The sequence below is a fragment of the Heterocephalus glaber genome, unplaced genomic scaffold, assembly GCF_053883595.1.
Source record: "Heterocephalus glaber isolate CG9 unplaced genomic scaffold, H.glaber_assembly_v1.0 deba00001610, whole genome shotgun sequence".
Classification (NCBI taxonomy): Eukaryota; Metazoa; Chordata; class Mammalia; order Rodentia; family Bathyergidae; genus Heterocephalus; species Heterocephalus glaber.
The window spans coordinates 25,333,483-25,349,664 of record NW_028258381.1 but is presented as its reverse complement, the minus strand read 5'-3'; the positions used below and the strand labels follow the sequence as shown (position 1 = coordinate 25,349,664).

General features: G+C 36.8%; 1 protein-coding gene and 1 pseudogene across 1 annotated transcript in view; both read left to right on the top strand.

Moving 5' to 3' along the window:
• Positions 1-16,182, top strand: part of Hecw1 (HECT, C2 and WW domain containing E3 ubiquitin protein ligase 1) — a 401,408-nt gene that overhangs the window by 264,758 nt on the left and 120,468 nt on the right.
• LOC147822664 (E3 ubiquitin-protein ligase Mdm2 pseudogene) lies at positions 9,363-14,457 on the top strand (annotated as a pseudogene).

Genomic DNA, 16,182 nt, shown 5'->3' with positions numbered 1-16,182 from the left:
TTAAAATTATCTCACTCCAGGGACAATAGAAACAGTCTCCTGGATGGCTTATTACCTGGATTGTCAGAGATAGATTTTAAGTACTGTTATATATATATATATATATATATATATATATATATTTTTTTTTTTTAAATCTTGAGACACTGAACATAAACAATGAAAAGATAACTTAAAAATGCCCAGCTCTCTTGAAAATGAAGCAAAAACTCCTCTGAAAAAATCTATATGGCAATAAATAAATCACAACAAAAACTAAAACATTTTTTGAAATAAATAATAGTGAATATTTGACATATTTAACTTTGTGGGATGCAATTAAATTAGAACAGAAAGGCTGAAAATCAATGGCCTGAGTTTCCATGTAATAAGCTATAAAATTCATAGCAAATTGAACAGGAAGCAAGCAGAGGGAAGTATTTTAGTAGATTGCAGAAGGTAAATACAGGGAAATCAGTGCACTATAAAGCAAATTCAAAATAGTGAGAATGAAAGCTAAAACTGTTATGATTTTATATATATTTTAAAAATATAAGCAGGGAATATTATAAACACATTTATGCCAAAAATTTGAAAAATTAGATGAAATGGAAAATTCCCAGAACAACATATCTTGTTAAATTGACACAAAAATAAATGGAAATGCCAAATAGCCCTGTGTCTTTAAAAGAAATTGAATACATAATTTAAAATCTTTCCACAAGAAAATCCCTAGGTTCAGATATCATCACTGTGGAATTTCCTCATTTAATTAGAAAATAAACATAATCTTATATAAATTCTTCCAGAGGAAAAAAACTTGTTTTATGAAACCTTGATGGCTAATTCTGACAAGACCAATACAAACAAAGTAAATTACAGCCAAAGGTCTCTCATAGAAATTTATGCAAATATCCTAAATAAAATATTAACTAATTGAATCCAGCAACATAAAAGGGCTGAGACTTAATCAAATGGTATTTATTTTAAGAATGCAAGATTAGCATCCAAAACATCAACCCACGTACCTGTTGCAGTGCAGGTCTGGCACCCATGTGCCTGTTGCTGGCTGAGCTTCCACTGTAAAAGGAAGGGGTCAGCAGTTGTCTATGCTGCGGCATGTACAGGCAGACTTTCCACAAATCTACCCCCTGAAAATACCCAGTACACAATTAAACACAAAGCTTACTCACAAGAGGGTGCCAGTGTTACCAAAAGTCCATTGTATTCCATTTTTATTCTTATCCTTACCTTTTTTAAAGAACAAATTTACATACACATGTACTATCCTTTACATATAAGAAGTAAATAAACTGCTCCCTCAGATTTGTTGATTGCTATAGGTCCTTAGCCTGGAAAAATGTTACTAAATAAGTATGAATAAAAGCAAATATAAACAAGATTTTTCAAAATTAAAAGTATCAGGAAAAAACCAATAGAGTTCCTGTCATACTGTAAATTAAACTACAATTTTTTTAGCAATTGATTTAGTACGCTTAGGCTATTGAATTTCTGTATTACAAAATTATCATTAAAGTAATATCATGATTAAATATCCTATCTTTGACATTTGCTGAAATTTTGGCTTTTTAATTTCAAAAACAGAATGAGGAAAAAGAAGATATATTTTCCTCTAAAGGTTCTTGGGAAATAATGTAGGCCATAATGACATCCATCCTTGACTGAAAGGACATTATGTTTAAAGGAGGTATTAATGAGTATGGGTAAAACTTAGTGTGTTTGTAAGAGAAGAAAAACAGAAATCATACAGCACAAGTCCAGGGATTTGCAGCATGATTAAAAGAAAATGTAGAAGAGAATTGCAAATTGATAGCGATTGAGTTAGCAGGAGGATATTTGGGTAGAAGGGAACATTTTATATATTTACAAAACATACACATGTTATAGTGAGAAGACAGACAGACAGACGGATGAGCAGCCTCAATTCTATAAAGTAATACCTTAATCAGTTTCAATTTTTTCCATCACTGCACTGACCCATGCTCCAGGGTCTCTTAATACTGTCTTGAGCACATTCTATAACCATCTATTTTAAGCTGTAAACAATCCAATTAAGTCTACTTTGATATTCATCATCAATCTCTTTTACTCTCCTCCACCGAAGGCCAGGACTCTTGGAGAAGAAGCAGGATACTGTGTTCTTTTGTTCCCTTCTCCTGCCACAGCACACTTGAGAGGAATGGGATCATGGCAGGGCTTAGGGACCCCTCACCTTTTCTCTTTGAGGACAGTGGCCCCATTGTTGGGTCTGGGTTGGCGAATACGTGGGACTAAATTATTTTACTTAATAAGCTACCTGATGGTACAGGGAAGAGGGTGTAGGCCCTGTTTGTGATCTGTCTCTTTCCATACGGGGCACTTAGTACCCTGACTTTTCGTATGGCACACAGGTGCCAAACCTGAGGCCACAGAGCAATAACCATGATCATATGAAGAAAATTTTCCAATATTTACCTTTCTTCTTGAACCGGAAAACATATGGAACATATCATACACCAAGATAAAATATATTTAAATGTAAGTTAGAAAACATGAAGCCTGGGGAATTTTTTATTAACAATTAAACTGAAATACATACAGTTCATACACACAGTGGACATCAAGGCTTGTACACCCAATCAAAGAACTTAGCAACAACCAGGGAGGGGCTCTTGATCTCAAAGGAGAGGTCATAGAGAACAGCACCCTCCCTGGAAAACATATTGGGGTATTTTTCATATAAACACTGTTTCTGATATACAGCTAATTTTCTTTAGGGTTTTGAAACAATCTACATTGTTATGATGTCATAGATTTCTTTTCTTGTAACATCTTTGTCCGGTTTGAATATCACCAGAAAATGACACAAGCAGCTGTCTCTTCTTTTTAAGTTTTCGTAGACAGTATAAATAAGATACAGATGATCTGTCCCAAAACTTTTTGGTAGAATTTATTTATAAGGTGATCTAATGATAAGATGTTTGACTATCAAGTCAATTACTTAATGGTTATTGATTTATTCAGGTTTTCTATTTCCTTTTAAATCAGTGTTCAAAGTTATATTTTCTAGAAAGTAGCCAGTATGTTTTCTATTTATTTTCAACTCTTTTTTATAATAATATCCCCAAATATGTTATTACATATTCATGTGGAAGGTGTATCTTTAAATATATATAAACCATGTTTTGATATCTCTACTAGATCTTTTTTTTACTTTATTCTTGAATGAGGGTTTAGTGAGCATAAAACTCTGGTTGATGATTATTTTTCCTTCAGTGCTTTGATGTTTACTTCAAAATACTGGTCCAATATAGTGGATGCAACATACCAATTTCCTAAACTGTGCTCTATATAACATCAGTCAACTACATGATACTAACACACACACGTGCATGAACCAAAGGGGATATCACCCATCAAATACAGAAACAGTATAATATCATGCAGATTCACAGGGCAAATTTAATAATCAAAGCCTTGGAATCACCGAACAGTGCAGAAATCTGTTTCACTTTATTTTACCTAACACTTTTCATGACGACTCTTTTTCTTATAATTTTCAACATTACATAGAATGCAGTTTCAGAGAGGCTACAACAACTGATATCAAAATTAACTGTCATCAAATAATTGTATGCTTATTCAGAAGACACCCTCATTCTGCTGTTATTTACCCCAGTTTTTACTATTCTGTTAAGTGTCTATCACCACATAACAAACTGCTACAAATTTAGCAACTTAAAAGCTAGCAGCTACTTATTACCCTACAATTTTGTAAGTCAAATATCTAGGCCCAACCTGTGTTCTCTGCTCAGGACCTCAGTGCCTGAAATTAAGGGGTTGAACAACCAGTGTTCTCCTCTAGTGACTCATGAAATAAAGAGATTGCTCCCAAGATTCAAGTTCTTGGCAGAATTGAGAACCTTACTGGTTATTGACTAGAGATTGTTCTCTGGCCCTTCCACCCTGGCCTCTCCATCATGAAAGCCAGCCCAGCAATGGGATATGTTCCTCACACAGACTCCTTCTTCGTTTGCCTTTCTGATTTCAGAAAGGACCCAGTATTTTTACTTTTTTCAGGTCCTGTCTCACCAGCTCAGGCTCACCCAGATAGTCTCCCTTTTGATTAACTCAGAGTCATCTAATCATGGCATGGTGACTAATAGAACCCCAGATTATATTCCACTTTTTACCTATCAGTGTCTAATATGGAATATGACCTCCATATAGCTATCTGTTCATTTCCTTCTTTGTCAGTATGCCCAGTACACATGTCACATGTAGTTGCTGTTTGCAGTGAGCTTTACTAAAAACACATGTAGTGACATGGTGAGAACTACAGAAGAGATATTGAAGCAGCAGAAAGAACAGCGGTCTTTGTTTGTGGTTGCCAAAGTCAGGAGAGGCTCCACCGACAAATTTTATTTCAACAGGTTTTTGAAGGATGAGTAGGAGTTTAAAAAGTTTATCTCTAGGCAAATAATAAGTGAAAATGTGTGCAAAAAATGAAGTTTCTGTAGAACAACTGTAGTAAGTGAAACTAGAAATATAGGCAGGAATCAGACATGTCATTAGGAAGTTCAGATTTCATTCTGTAAGTTGTAAAAGACCAGAGGAAGTTAAAATGAATGAGAATGAAATGATCAAATATGTGTTTCAGAGACATCATTTTATTGGCAGCTGTAAGAGAAGTTGAAGACAGAGACCAGCTAGGAAGATTTTCAGAGCCTTCTAGAAAATGGTGGGGGCTGAGTCACAATCCAGTTTATTTTCTCTTATGCACTAGAAGAAATGTAAATTTCCCATATATCACAAAATTGTAAAGCACCATTTACTCTTCGAAGTAGAGTCCTTGAAGTTGCAAGACTCTCATCTCAGCAGGATGGTCTCTGTCACTTCCTAGTTCCTAGGATACAGTCCAGCTATGCATCACTTAGAGGAGCTAATCTTCTAAACCTAGACTCCAAGGGGACTACTTTTTATTATAAAACCCTGTTATGTTGGCCATGAGAGAAAATGAAATTGCTCCTGATTCAATTACTACGGTACAGTAGTAACGGAGTTGTTTATCTATTGTTACCCTTGGCTTTCAGCAATACTAGTTTTGAATGTCATTTTAAAATTCCATAAACAGTGCCACCTGGATTGAAAGTCACGTAGATGCGAAGTTCTAAGGAAGAGTAGCTGTTGTTTGCATGGTCGATTTACTTTCTGTTCTTTCTGCTCTTTCTTCTCCTTGGAGAGCATTTCCTCAGGAAGCTCCAATCCTAGTCCATTTAACTTTCATTAGTAGCAAATAATGGTGTTGGCTGAATGGTACCAGCCACCCTCCTTTGAAGAAAGCTGGTGTTTTATTTTCCTTCCTTGTATCTGTCTGCAAGAAGGAGGCAAAAACTAGATGAAACACTGATGATATGTCACAATATAACAGTGTCAAAGGACAAAAGTTACAATTTAAAGATCTTGGAAAGTGTTCAGAAAGGCTGAGCAAAAGAGATTGGTTTTATAGACAGAGAATTACTGAAAAAAGCAAACACAAAAAACAATAAGCAGATTGGGTTATTTAGAAGTTACTTTCCTTGTAAGTTGGGAATAGAGAGACAGGACAATAGAAAAATAACTGGTTAACATGAGATTACTTCCGGTTCCTTTTTTTGTAAGGATTTAAAGCAGGGGGAATTGCATTGCTTGCTAGGGCAAGTAAAACTCACCTCCTTGGAAATTTTGGCTCTTATCTCCTTCTCTCCTGATTTCTTGGGAGGTCAGATAAAGACTCAGCTTCAGTTTGTATACACAAGAGACTCGATTTTGATTTTTAATCTGGTCTGTTGGGGCCCAGTGAGGAGCTTAGTCCAAACCAATGACCTCCTGTAATTTTTATTAACAACTGTGACCACTTTTACTCCCCAGTGAGAGGAATTTAGTCTCAGCTTCTAATTGGTATTCCTGCCTTATGCCTGAATATCCTCTAACATGACCCAAGCCAAATGAATTGTTCCTGTCGTTTTAAAATTCTTTCCCTTTTCTGACTTGAGTGAGGATAAACAAAACACTATACTGCTTTCTTAGACTAGAGTCATGTTTTTTTATACTCCTACCTAAATGCCTAAGAGAATACGTTCCAAATCATTTTGAACATGTATCTGAAATTCCCTACAACCATTTTCTCCTTTTTGATAATAGTATTGTAACTGATAAAAGCATCTGATTCTGCTGCCATTTGATAAAGACAGTGACTCAAGAGACAGAGTGAGCAAAAAGACAAGCTTCATTCAGTGGCCAAAGAATGAAGCAGGAGCCTCTGCTCCTAAATTGGTCTTTCATCTCCAAGGAGTTAAAGAGTTGCAGATATTGGAAAAGAATAATGAGGGAGGGCTGGGGATTTAGCTCAGTGAGACAATATTGGGCTCCATTATTTACCCTGCCACAGCTCGTACAGACCTTTCTAACTATGCTACCTTCTTCCCTGTAGGAGGTCATTAGGAAAATTGAAAAATTTATTGTCATATACAAAGTACAGATCACAGAGTTAAAACCAAAGGGTAAGAAGCTCCCTTGCATCAGTTATAGACCCATTTAGGAAGAGAATAAAGGAGGAATTATTTTTACTTTTTTGTGATTGGCTGTTATATAATATCATTTTTTTTTTAGGGCAAGGAGACCTGTTTAAGATGATTTGTCTGTATCTGGTTGACTTAATTTCACTGAATCATGCTGACAAGAATGTATGGCTTACACTTTGAGTTTGTGACTGGAGATAGCATTTTGCAGAAATCAGAATGATACAAGCTTTGGTTATAGGGTGAAGAGCAGGTGGCCTTGTGATCTACCTGCACTGTAGCCTTCACTTTTATTTTTCTATAACAATACTCAGGACCTACCATTCTCCCAGATGATCAAGATCCACCTGAATGAATGATAGTTCCCTTGACCTTCATTTCCATTTATCACCAGCCATGCATTTAATACCCCAGAGCTTGTCAGAATATCACAACGTCTCCACCTCTCACTCCCAATCTTGTAACTTCCCATATCAACCCCCCTATTTTCATTACTTTGTTCCTTGATTGCTTCATGCATTCATTCAGCCTTTTCTTCGTTCCTAGCTAGCATTCATCCGACAGGACTTCAGCCTTAGCAGTTTAGTCTTCTCAATGTATGGCATGTTCTTCTCACCCTCCTCCCAGCTCTTGCTTGTAATCAGCCACCCTTTCCTTCTTGGCTGCAAGGCATGTTCCTTGTTTCTCACTTGTCAAACCTGGTCTGCCTCTTGCAGACCCTACCTCTCTAGGGTTTCCTCCTGAGCGCTACCACAATGCCTTCTCTGAAATGCAAACAAGAGTGTGTCATTTGCACGATTCAGATTCTCCACTTGGTCCCAGAGGTTTTGAGGGAGGTTTGATTTTTGTTTTGTGAGGGAACCAAACCCAGGGCCTTGGCACTGAGCTACATCCACAACCCCTTTCTTACTCTTTATTTTGAGAGAGAGTTTTGCTAAGTAGCTAAGTTGCCCGGGTTGGGCCAAATGTGCAGTTCTCTTGCCTCAGCCTCCCAGAATGTAGGATTACAGGCATGTGCCATCATGCCTTCTTCCAAGGTAGCTTTGATGTAAGTCCAAGTTCTGGTCAGGAGGCTGTTCAGGATCCGAGGCCAATGTATCTATTCTGTTTCATCTCACATCATTGTGACCTCAATCCACAGTTCCCAAAGGAACCCAGGCACTGTAAACTGCCTTTTGCTCACGGCACCCTCTGCCTGACATGTTACCTCATCCCCACTGATGCTTGCACATCTGTTAAGAGTTAAGACATCCCATCCTCTGGGAAGTTCGCTTACCTATCCATCGAGCTCCTTCTCTCCACCATGACCACCACCCTTCGGGTCTCTAAATAGGTCCTTCAGTTAGTTACACTGTTTGCATCTCATTAAGTTTAATTTACAGAAGTCTTATGAGTGCTACCTCAGATCTTTCTTGAAGCAAGATGGAATAATATTCATAAAGCTTCTTAGTTCTATAAATGACTTATTGATTGACAACACAAAATAAATATCCCCATATACTGGAACATCAATCCTTATGTCTCCTTGGAAAAGTGAAATAGTCTGTATAAATCAGTGGTTATCATCAAGAGTAATTTTGTCCCCTGAGAGACACTGGGCAATGTCTAGGGACATTGTTACATGTAGGGATGTGTTACTAGGAGACCCAGTGCCATTAATGGCCTGTGCATTAATTGGCCTGTGCATAACAAGTATCCGGATGATACACAAATTCCAGTACAGCCCTCAAGTGGGAGGGGCACACACTGCCAACCACAGCAACCTGAGCAACTTTTGACCTATGTGGCTATGTGAGAGTGGAAGGAAGATGGCAGAAGAAGCTGGTCGAGGAGCAAATCTTTTCTGCTGTGACCAGAGTCCTGTTCTTCTGCCGCCAGGAGCCTCCTTCTTCTACAGGCTTGGTGCGTTCCAAGTGGAATGGTCACTGGGCTGCATGGACAAAGTGAAATGAACTGGGGACCCTCAAGGGACACTCTCAAGTGTGAAAAATCTCATGAGGAGGAGCAGAGAAATGTCCAATAGACTGATGTTTCAGAAAGAGAGATTCCAGATAGACCAAAGCCACTGCATTCACAGTTGTCAAAACCTGTATGTGCCCAAAGAGACACACAAGGAACATGAGTATGTTTTATTTGGGCCAGTATATTATAACACAATTTATGAGGAGAAGCAGCAGTGTGGTGGATCAACTAATGGTCAGCTTGGCACACCCAGGTGAACTGAGTGAGCATGGTTCTGGGTGTGAAAGACCCACCTGAGAATTGTTGCTAACAGCATAAAAGGAGAACTGAAGAGGAAGATTGTATGCTGTTGATTTCCTGGAGAAACTTGCCTTGGCTGGTTTTCCTGATATGAACTCTGCTGTTTTCATCATCAGAGGAGCTCAGGTCCTTGCTGTCTCTGGGAATGGCTGCTGTTCTCCTCAGAGGAGCCTGGCCTTCACCTTGAGTGTTGCTTCCTGGCTCCAGTGCAGATCCCTCAGTCTGGTGGGCACAGATCCTTCCCACCATCGCACACTTTCTACCTTCTACTGGCCTTTGGACCTTTCCAGTGCGGATCCTTTATGTGGACTTGCGTGAGACACTGCCGTGGGCTCTAGGCCTCCAGCTGGACTCGTGAAAGACATTGCCTTTGGCTCTAAGCCTTTCGCTGGACTTATGTAGGACATTGCTGTGGGATCCAGGCCCTTGGCTGGGTTCTTCAGGTCTAGAGTGTGGACAGATCTCTTGCACTCCTCTGCATTTGACTTTTTGGGTGAATATTATAAAATAATCTAATAAATTATGTGTCCTGTATTAAATCTATTCCCTTGCAAACCCTGACTACAACAAGCAGCAATTGTATTTTGTTCAGATTATCTAGGAGATTTATTTGGAGTACCAGCCTTCTCTATAAATGAAACACAGGAAAATACAATGATCTACAGAAACTTGGTGGTGGCCAACCAGCAGGAACCATCAGATTCAGGCACAGCTATAAGCGAGATCAAGTGTCACCCTGAAGGTAGGAGTGATCAAAAAGCATCCTGTGCAAGATGGACATGAAGAGAAACCTTCATCTTCAAATTTGGTTTCTATATCATCTACATCATCTAAAGGAGAACACTTAGCAAGACAAAAGAAAATTCAGATAACTGATCTGGTGAATGACAACTACCACAATTCTGATAGTTTTTCTTTCTTATGAAAGCCTGTCTCTGTGAGTTTCAAGGGAAATATGCTGTGCATGAAATAGTTGCAAGTAGGCAAGAAAGACCACCTCAAATCTGGATCTTGATTGTGGTGTAGATTAACGTTCAGGTGAATGGTTGGATCAGGATTTAGTTTCAAGTCAATACAGAATTTGAAATTTAATCTCTCTGTTCAAAAGATTATAGCTTTAGTTCAGGATAAGAACTCTCAGGTGCAGAAAATGAAGTGTATCCAGTTTCTGTGTTACTAAGTAGGGGAGAAGTGACACAAATTCATCTGAAGATCCTGAAGATTCATCTGAAATTCCCTTCTCCAGCTATTGGAAGAGGACTTTATACAACCAAATAAATCCTCCCCTCCTGTCACATGGCAACACATGATGGGCCCTTCATGAGAACTGGTTTCCTGAAGAGAAAGGGGAAATCCCTGAGAAAGCTCAACAGGAGCAAAAGAAAACTCACCACACATAGAAGAGGAAAATGTTGATAAAGTCACACATAAGCCTTCTAATGACAAGAAAGTGAGGGATGACTCATTTCAGCCTCATCTAAATCTAATCGCTTTATTTACAGCAGTCAGGAAAATGTCAAAGAGTTTGAGAAAGAAGAAATACAAGGAAAAGAAAAAAAATACGGAATCTAGTTTCCCCCTTAATACCACTCAGCCTTGTGTGAGTTACCAAGGTTGACCGAAAAATGGTTGCATTTGTTCATGGCAAAATAAGACTTCTACACTGTGTTTCATGCAAGCAGAGAGGCTAAAGAAAAGGAATACACCTTGCTCAGGATGTAACAACCAATTCAACTAATTGTACTAGCTTATTGCAACTAGTTGACTAGTCCATGAAAGTAGAATTATATATTTTTATTATATAATTCAAAATTTAGACAATATGGAATTTATTTTCACTTACATATGTCAAAGCAAGAAAGTGTCTCAGCCCATGTAGATTCCTTCTCTGTAGGGTAGTTTACCTATTTGGGGAAGGGGAATGGTGAATATATATTTCCTTTTAAGAAAATTTTAGTTCTCTTTGTATTTTGTATTTGTCTTAACATAATTTGAATTGGATATGTACTTCATCCTGAACCTCTACCTCACAGTTTAGATAATTTCTACTACTCTTAAATGTGAAATATCTGGTTTTTAAAAATATAAGTAGAACACTTAAGTATAACTTATTTAGTGCCTTTTGTGTAAAGAGAAAAAGTGTATGTGAAAGATTTATTGTTTAAATACCCTTAAATCCTCCAATCGTTCATTTCCATATTCTTTCAGTCTCTTAAAATACTTTCCATCAAAAAGAGTTGATAGCTATATTTGGTGCTATTGTAAATAAGAATGTAGTTACTCTCCAATCTCTTTGGTACACATAAATGGTAAAAGATAAATTATAATGATGTTGCCTATTGAAAAGTGTCCTGGGGGTTAACCAATATACTAGTCCCTTTTCTACATATAATTTCAGGATTTAGTGGAATTTCTTGTTCCCTTTCATTTTAAAAACAATTCTAAGACACTTTGAAATATCTTCTTGGGCTGAGTTACATGGCTCTTGGCAAGTACCTAGATTTTAGATCTTTCTTAAGACCAGTTTTAGAGAACAGTGAATTCTGAAAGATTAATTCCAGAATTTGATTAACAGACCTATTCATACTAAAATTTTCTGGAAATTTTATATTAGTTATTTTCCAGCATCATATTCCTTTTAGAATGACAAGGGAAGAACATGGGATTCTAAAATAATCTTTCAAACTGTAGATTAAATTTTTATATTTAAATATGAATCTCCAGCAAAATTATAAAAACAACCACCTTAAGACTCTGTCAGGTTTCTCCCTGGTATGAAAGTCGTGCGTACTCAAGTGAGGACAATAAAATCGACTGGACAATTAAACTGAGGGATTGCACAGAAACTTTATTTGCCAGTTACTAAAGAGTGCATTGTTGGTTTAAGCTTCAAGAACAAAAGCCACATAACATACAGCTTGTCTACGTCTACATTTCTAAGTAAGAAACAAATTACTGAAGAATTTAGTACATTAGCTCTGGTGGTTCTCAGATATAGTTAAGCTTTGGTAATTGAGAATTTATACTTCAACTGGAACCAATTAGATCCCATTCTTTCTTTTTTTTCATTTATTTTTCTTTCAGATATTTTTATTGATACATTTTAGGTGTACAATATAATGACATTCATCATTGGAGATATGCACCTTTACATACTCTTTTGGTTCTTATTTTTTCCCCCTTCCCCTGCCCTCCCTTCAACCCCTCCATCCCTCCCTATTTACAAAGTCTTTGTTTCCTTTTTCATGTTCTCATATTAATTCCATTCCTTTCTTTCCTTTCCCCTACCCCTCCCACTTCCCCTTCCCCTTTGCCCCTTTTCTTCCTATTTCACATTATCTATTATACCTTTTAGTCCTTATTTACACTTTCAGTTTCTCACACTAGAGAAACTATTCAGTATTTACACATGTGTGTCCTGTTTATTTCACTTAAGAGTATAGCCTCATTTAGCAATAAATGTCTCTAATTTCTCATTTTTGATGGCTGAGTAGTACTCCATTTTATTAAAAAAACACATTTTCTTGATCCAGTTTCCAGTTGATGGGTATTTGGGCTGTTTCCAAGTTTTAGCTATTACAAACTGTGCTGCTATGAGAGAACCCATTCTTTCTGAAGAGAATTGGTAGTATGAGATTATATGTGATGAGCATTAATGATACATGTATGCAATATTTATACAACATCCAACTCTTGGAATGGAGTCTCATTTTACGTGCTTATGGGTTACCAAAGTAATCTTGATAGTCTAAAATTATAGGTGTGGTATATATTTATTATAAATATAAAATATTTACAAATAAATATTCAATGTTTTTTAAAAGAAATTAGTAAAGTTGGGATTGGGAAATCTGTTACAGATAAATGACTAAATATTTTGGTCACAGAGGAAGATTTAGATTTATTCTAAGGAATGTTTTCCTTGCAATGCTATTATTTGATATTAAAATGAATTATTACTGGCAGAAAGGTAGTTCTTCACCGGGGTCTCACAATGGAGTCACCAGGGTGGAGTCACTCCCAGTGGCCTCTGCACCCTTCAAGTAGTCTGATTTAATGAGTCAAGAAGGGGGTTCAGGAATGTTATTGTTGTCAGAACGCCCAGATAATTCTAATGAGAATCAAGGTGAAGAGGTGGTGGTCAAAAACAAAAGTCCCAACCATCCGTGCTTAAACAAAAGAAAATTTACTTTAACAGAAGAAAGTTTAGCAGAAGGACGCTGGAAACCATAGGAATGCCATGTCCATCACCTTGCTTTAATGGCCCCAATGTTAAGCCTCATCTATCCTTTCTGTTCCGAAAGGTCTGACCATTGCTTCCTGATGTGGAGCCCAGAGAGAATTTAAAATTCAGTGTTCTAATGGAGAGGTGACCTATGTGACTTTAGTCTCTCACTCTTGAGCACCAGAAGTCCTTTTATTTAAAGACAGTTTTGTGGCTTGTGAAGAGATAAAATGTCTTTTATTCATTGCTTGGCCCAAGCTTGTGTTACAGTTGCTCTGAAAAACTCATGAGCAAAAAATGAAGAACGAAGATGAAAAATGGTCAGACTTCAAACTTTAAGGCTGCCCAAGATTTGCTCTTTCGTTTCTGCACTGGTTTGTTTCACAGGTAAATTACAATGCGGAGTTAAAATTCCCAAAGCAGCAGAGGGCTTGAGGCCAAAACATCCTCATTTTTAAACATCTTTTGAATATGTAATTCACAAGTATCTCTTGAAATCAAAAGTAATACAGGCCGTTTCCTTGAATACAAATATAGAGTAGGTTTGGTAGTAAAGAAAGTGTAGCTTTTCTCTGTGCACTAGGGTCTGTAGATTACTACAGACAGCTGTCTAGAAGTATTGGTCATTTAGGGGCATCTGAAATGAGTTAGTAAATTTGAAGAAAGTCCAACAATTGTAGAATCAAAAGGAGAAAATATAGAGGATGGGGCAGATAAGGTGTGGCTAGAACCGGAATGGAGTGGGAAGAATTCACTTTATCTAACACACCATGGACCTTATTTTCCCATTCTAGAGGAGAAGATACTGAGGTTCAGGAAAGTTATGATTGACAGAGTCAAAAACTTGAATATGCAGAGTGAGGAATAAAAACTAAGTTTATTACACTCCAAAGCTTCCTCAGAGACTTACAGTAAAAGCCATGTCAGCAGATGGAACCATGCAAAACCAGTCATCCTGGCTGTAGACTCATGGGTGCAGGTAGCTTGTCTCTGAATAGGCAGAGTTACATTTTAACAGAGCCCGGTCTAGCTGGGGGTTGACATGGACTTCAAGGACCTCAGCATACAGGTAGGAGCCTGGTGAGGAAAGGCTAATGTCTAGAATAAAGGGATAGGTAAGGGAAGAAAACAGAGATTAAGAGGAAGTTCTTGTAGAAAAAGGAAAGAACTCAGCAGTTACCACTGACTTCCACAGCACCTTTTGATAAGCTCATTTCAGTGCCCCACTCAGGATACTGTAGGTGGAAATTATCTCATTTAAATAACAGCAATTAAGTTTTTCATTATGAACATAATAAGTATTACATAAAGTATGGAAATACAGAAAAAAGAAATGCAGAAACACATACCCTTATTTGGTAAAAGAACTGCTATTAAAATTTGTTGTAATTATTTCCAGTCTTTTTTCTTCTTAGACAGTTCACATTACAGTATTGTTTGTAAATTATATGTAATTGTTTGTCCTGCTCTTGTTGCTTAACATATAAAACAAGCAGTTTTTATCTGATTAACATTTAATGTATGATAATTATATTGTAATTATATGTATTTTATATAAATTATTATAATATAAAATATTACAGTTTAGAAAATTATAAACTATACTAGCATATGGATATACTAAGATGTACCCAACCTAATACTGGCCATTTAGTTTAGAAGATCTTTTATAATATATTCCCAAAAGGAATAACAAGACTACAGCGTAGATATTTTAGGAACAGTTAGGCTGGCCTGATTCTCATGTCAGCAGACCTTTTTAGAGTAGTACCTATTTATTCCTCAGTATGAGGCTCAAATTTGGTGAGCCCATTAATCAGTTTTGTCAGTACAAGGATAATCAGTTCTTAGGAATTATATAGGAGTTAGCAAAAATTAATTTAGAACAGAAACTAGAAGTACCGTAAGCCGGACACAGAAGGGCAAATACTGCATGATCTCACTCAGATGCTGAATGTAAATCATTGATCTAATAGAAAAGTAGGATAAGGTTACCAGAGGCTGGGGAGAGTAAGAAGAAGGTTGGGCAATCAATACTAAACTACAATAAACTGCAATACTAAGCTACAGTTAGGTAGGATAAGTAATTTCTCATGTTCTGTTATATAGCAGGGGGATTGTAGGTATTGACAATGTATTGTATATCCTGAAAAAGCTAGAAAAAGTATATGAATATTTTCACAACAAATGATAAATATTTGCAGATATATATATATATTTGCATGCTTATCCTGATTTTAATATTATGCAATGTATAACAGTACAAAAATAGTACATGATATTTCATAAATATGTAAGTTTTTATGTACCAATTTAAAATATATTTTTATTTTTTATTGGTAAAATTTAGACATACATAATAAATAGCATTCATGCTAGGGGATTTGTACCTGTCTATGATATATCTTGCTTCTTTTTTTCCCCATTCCCCACCCCTCCCTTCAACCCCATTTCCCCTCCTGATTTACAAAAGCTTTGTTTCCATTTTTCCCTTGTATTCTCCTTTTTTCTTGTCCCTTCCTTCTTTTCCCCCTCCCACCTCCCTTGTTCCGCTTCTCATTTGAACATGCTCTTCCTACTTCCCAATATCTATTATAAATTTTGGTCTTTATTTACACTTTTGTTTTCCGACACCAGAGAAACAACTGTAGTATTTAAATATGTGTGTCCATTTTATTCCAATTAAGAGTGTGTTCTCAAGTTGTATCCAATTAGCTAGAAATGTCTCAAGCCTATCCTTTATGCCAGAATAGTACTTCATTGTATAAAAACCCCACATATTCTTTATCTTTCATTGGTTGATAGGAATTTGAGCCCTTTCCAAGATTTAGCTATTACAGACTGTACCACTATAAACATGAGTATGCACATATTGCTGTGGTATGGTGCTTTTAATTCTTTTGGGAAGTCACCCAGCATGGGAATTGCTGGGTCAAATGGAACCTGTAGCTTTAGTTTTTTGAGTAATCTCCATATTGATTTCCACAGTAGTTACACCAGTCTACACTTCCACCAACAATGGAAAAGTATTGTTTTTCTCCCCACAGCCTCACGAGCATTTGTTATTGGTTGATTTCTTGATAATTGCCATTCTTTCTGGAGTGAGATAGAATCTCAGCATTGTTTTAATTTTCAACTCTCAAATGATCAATGATG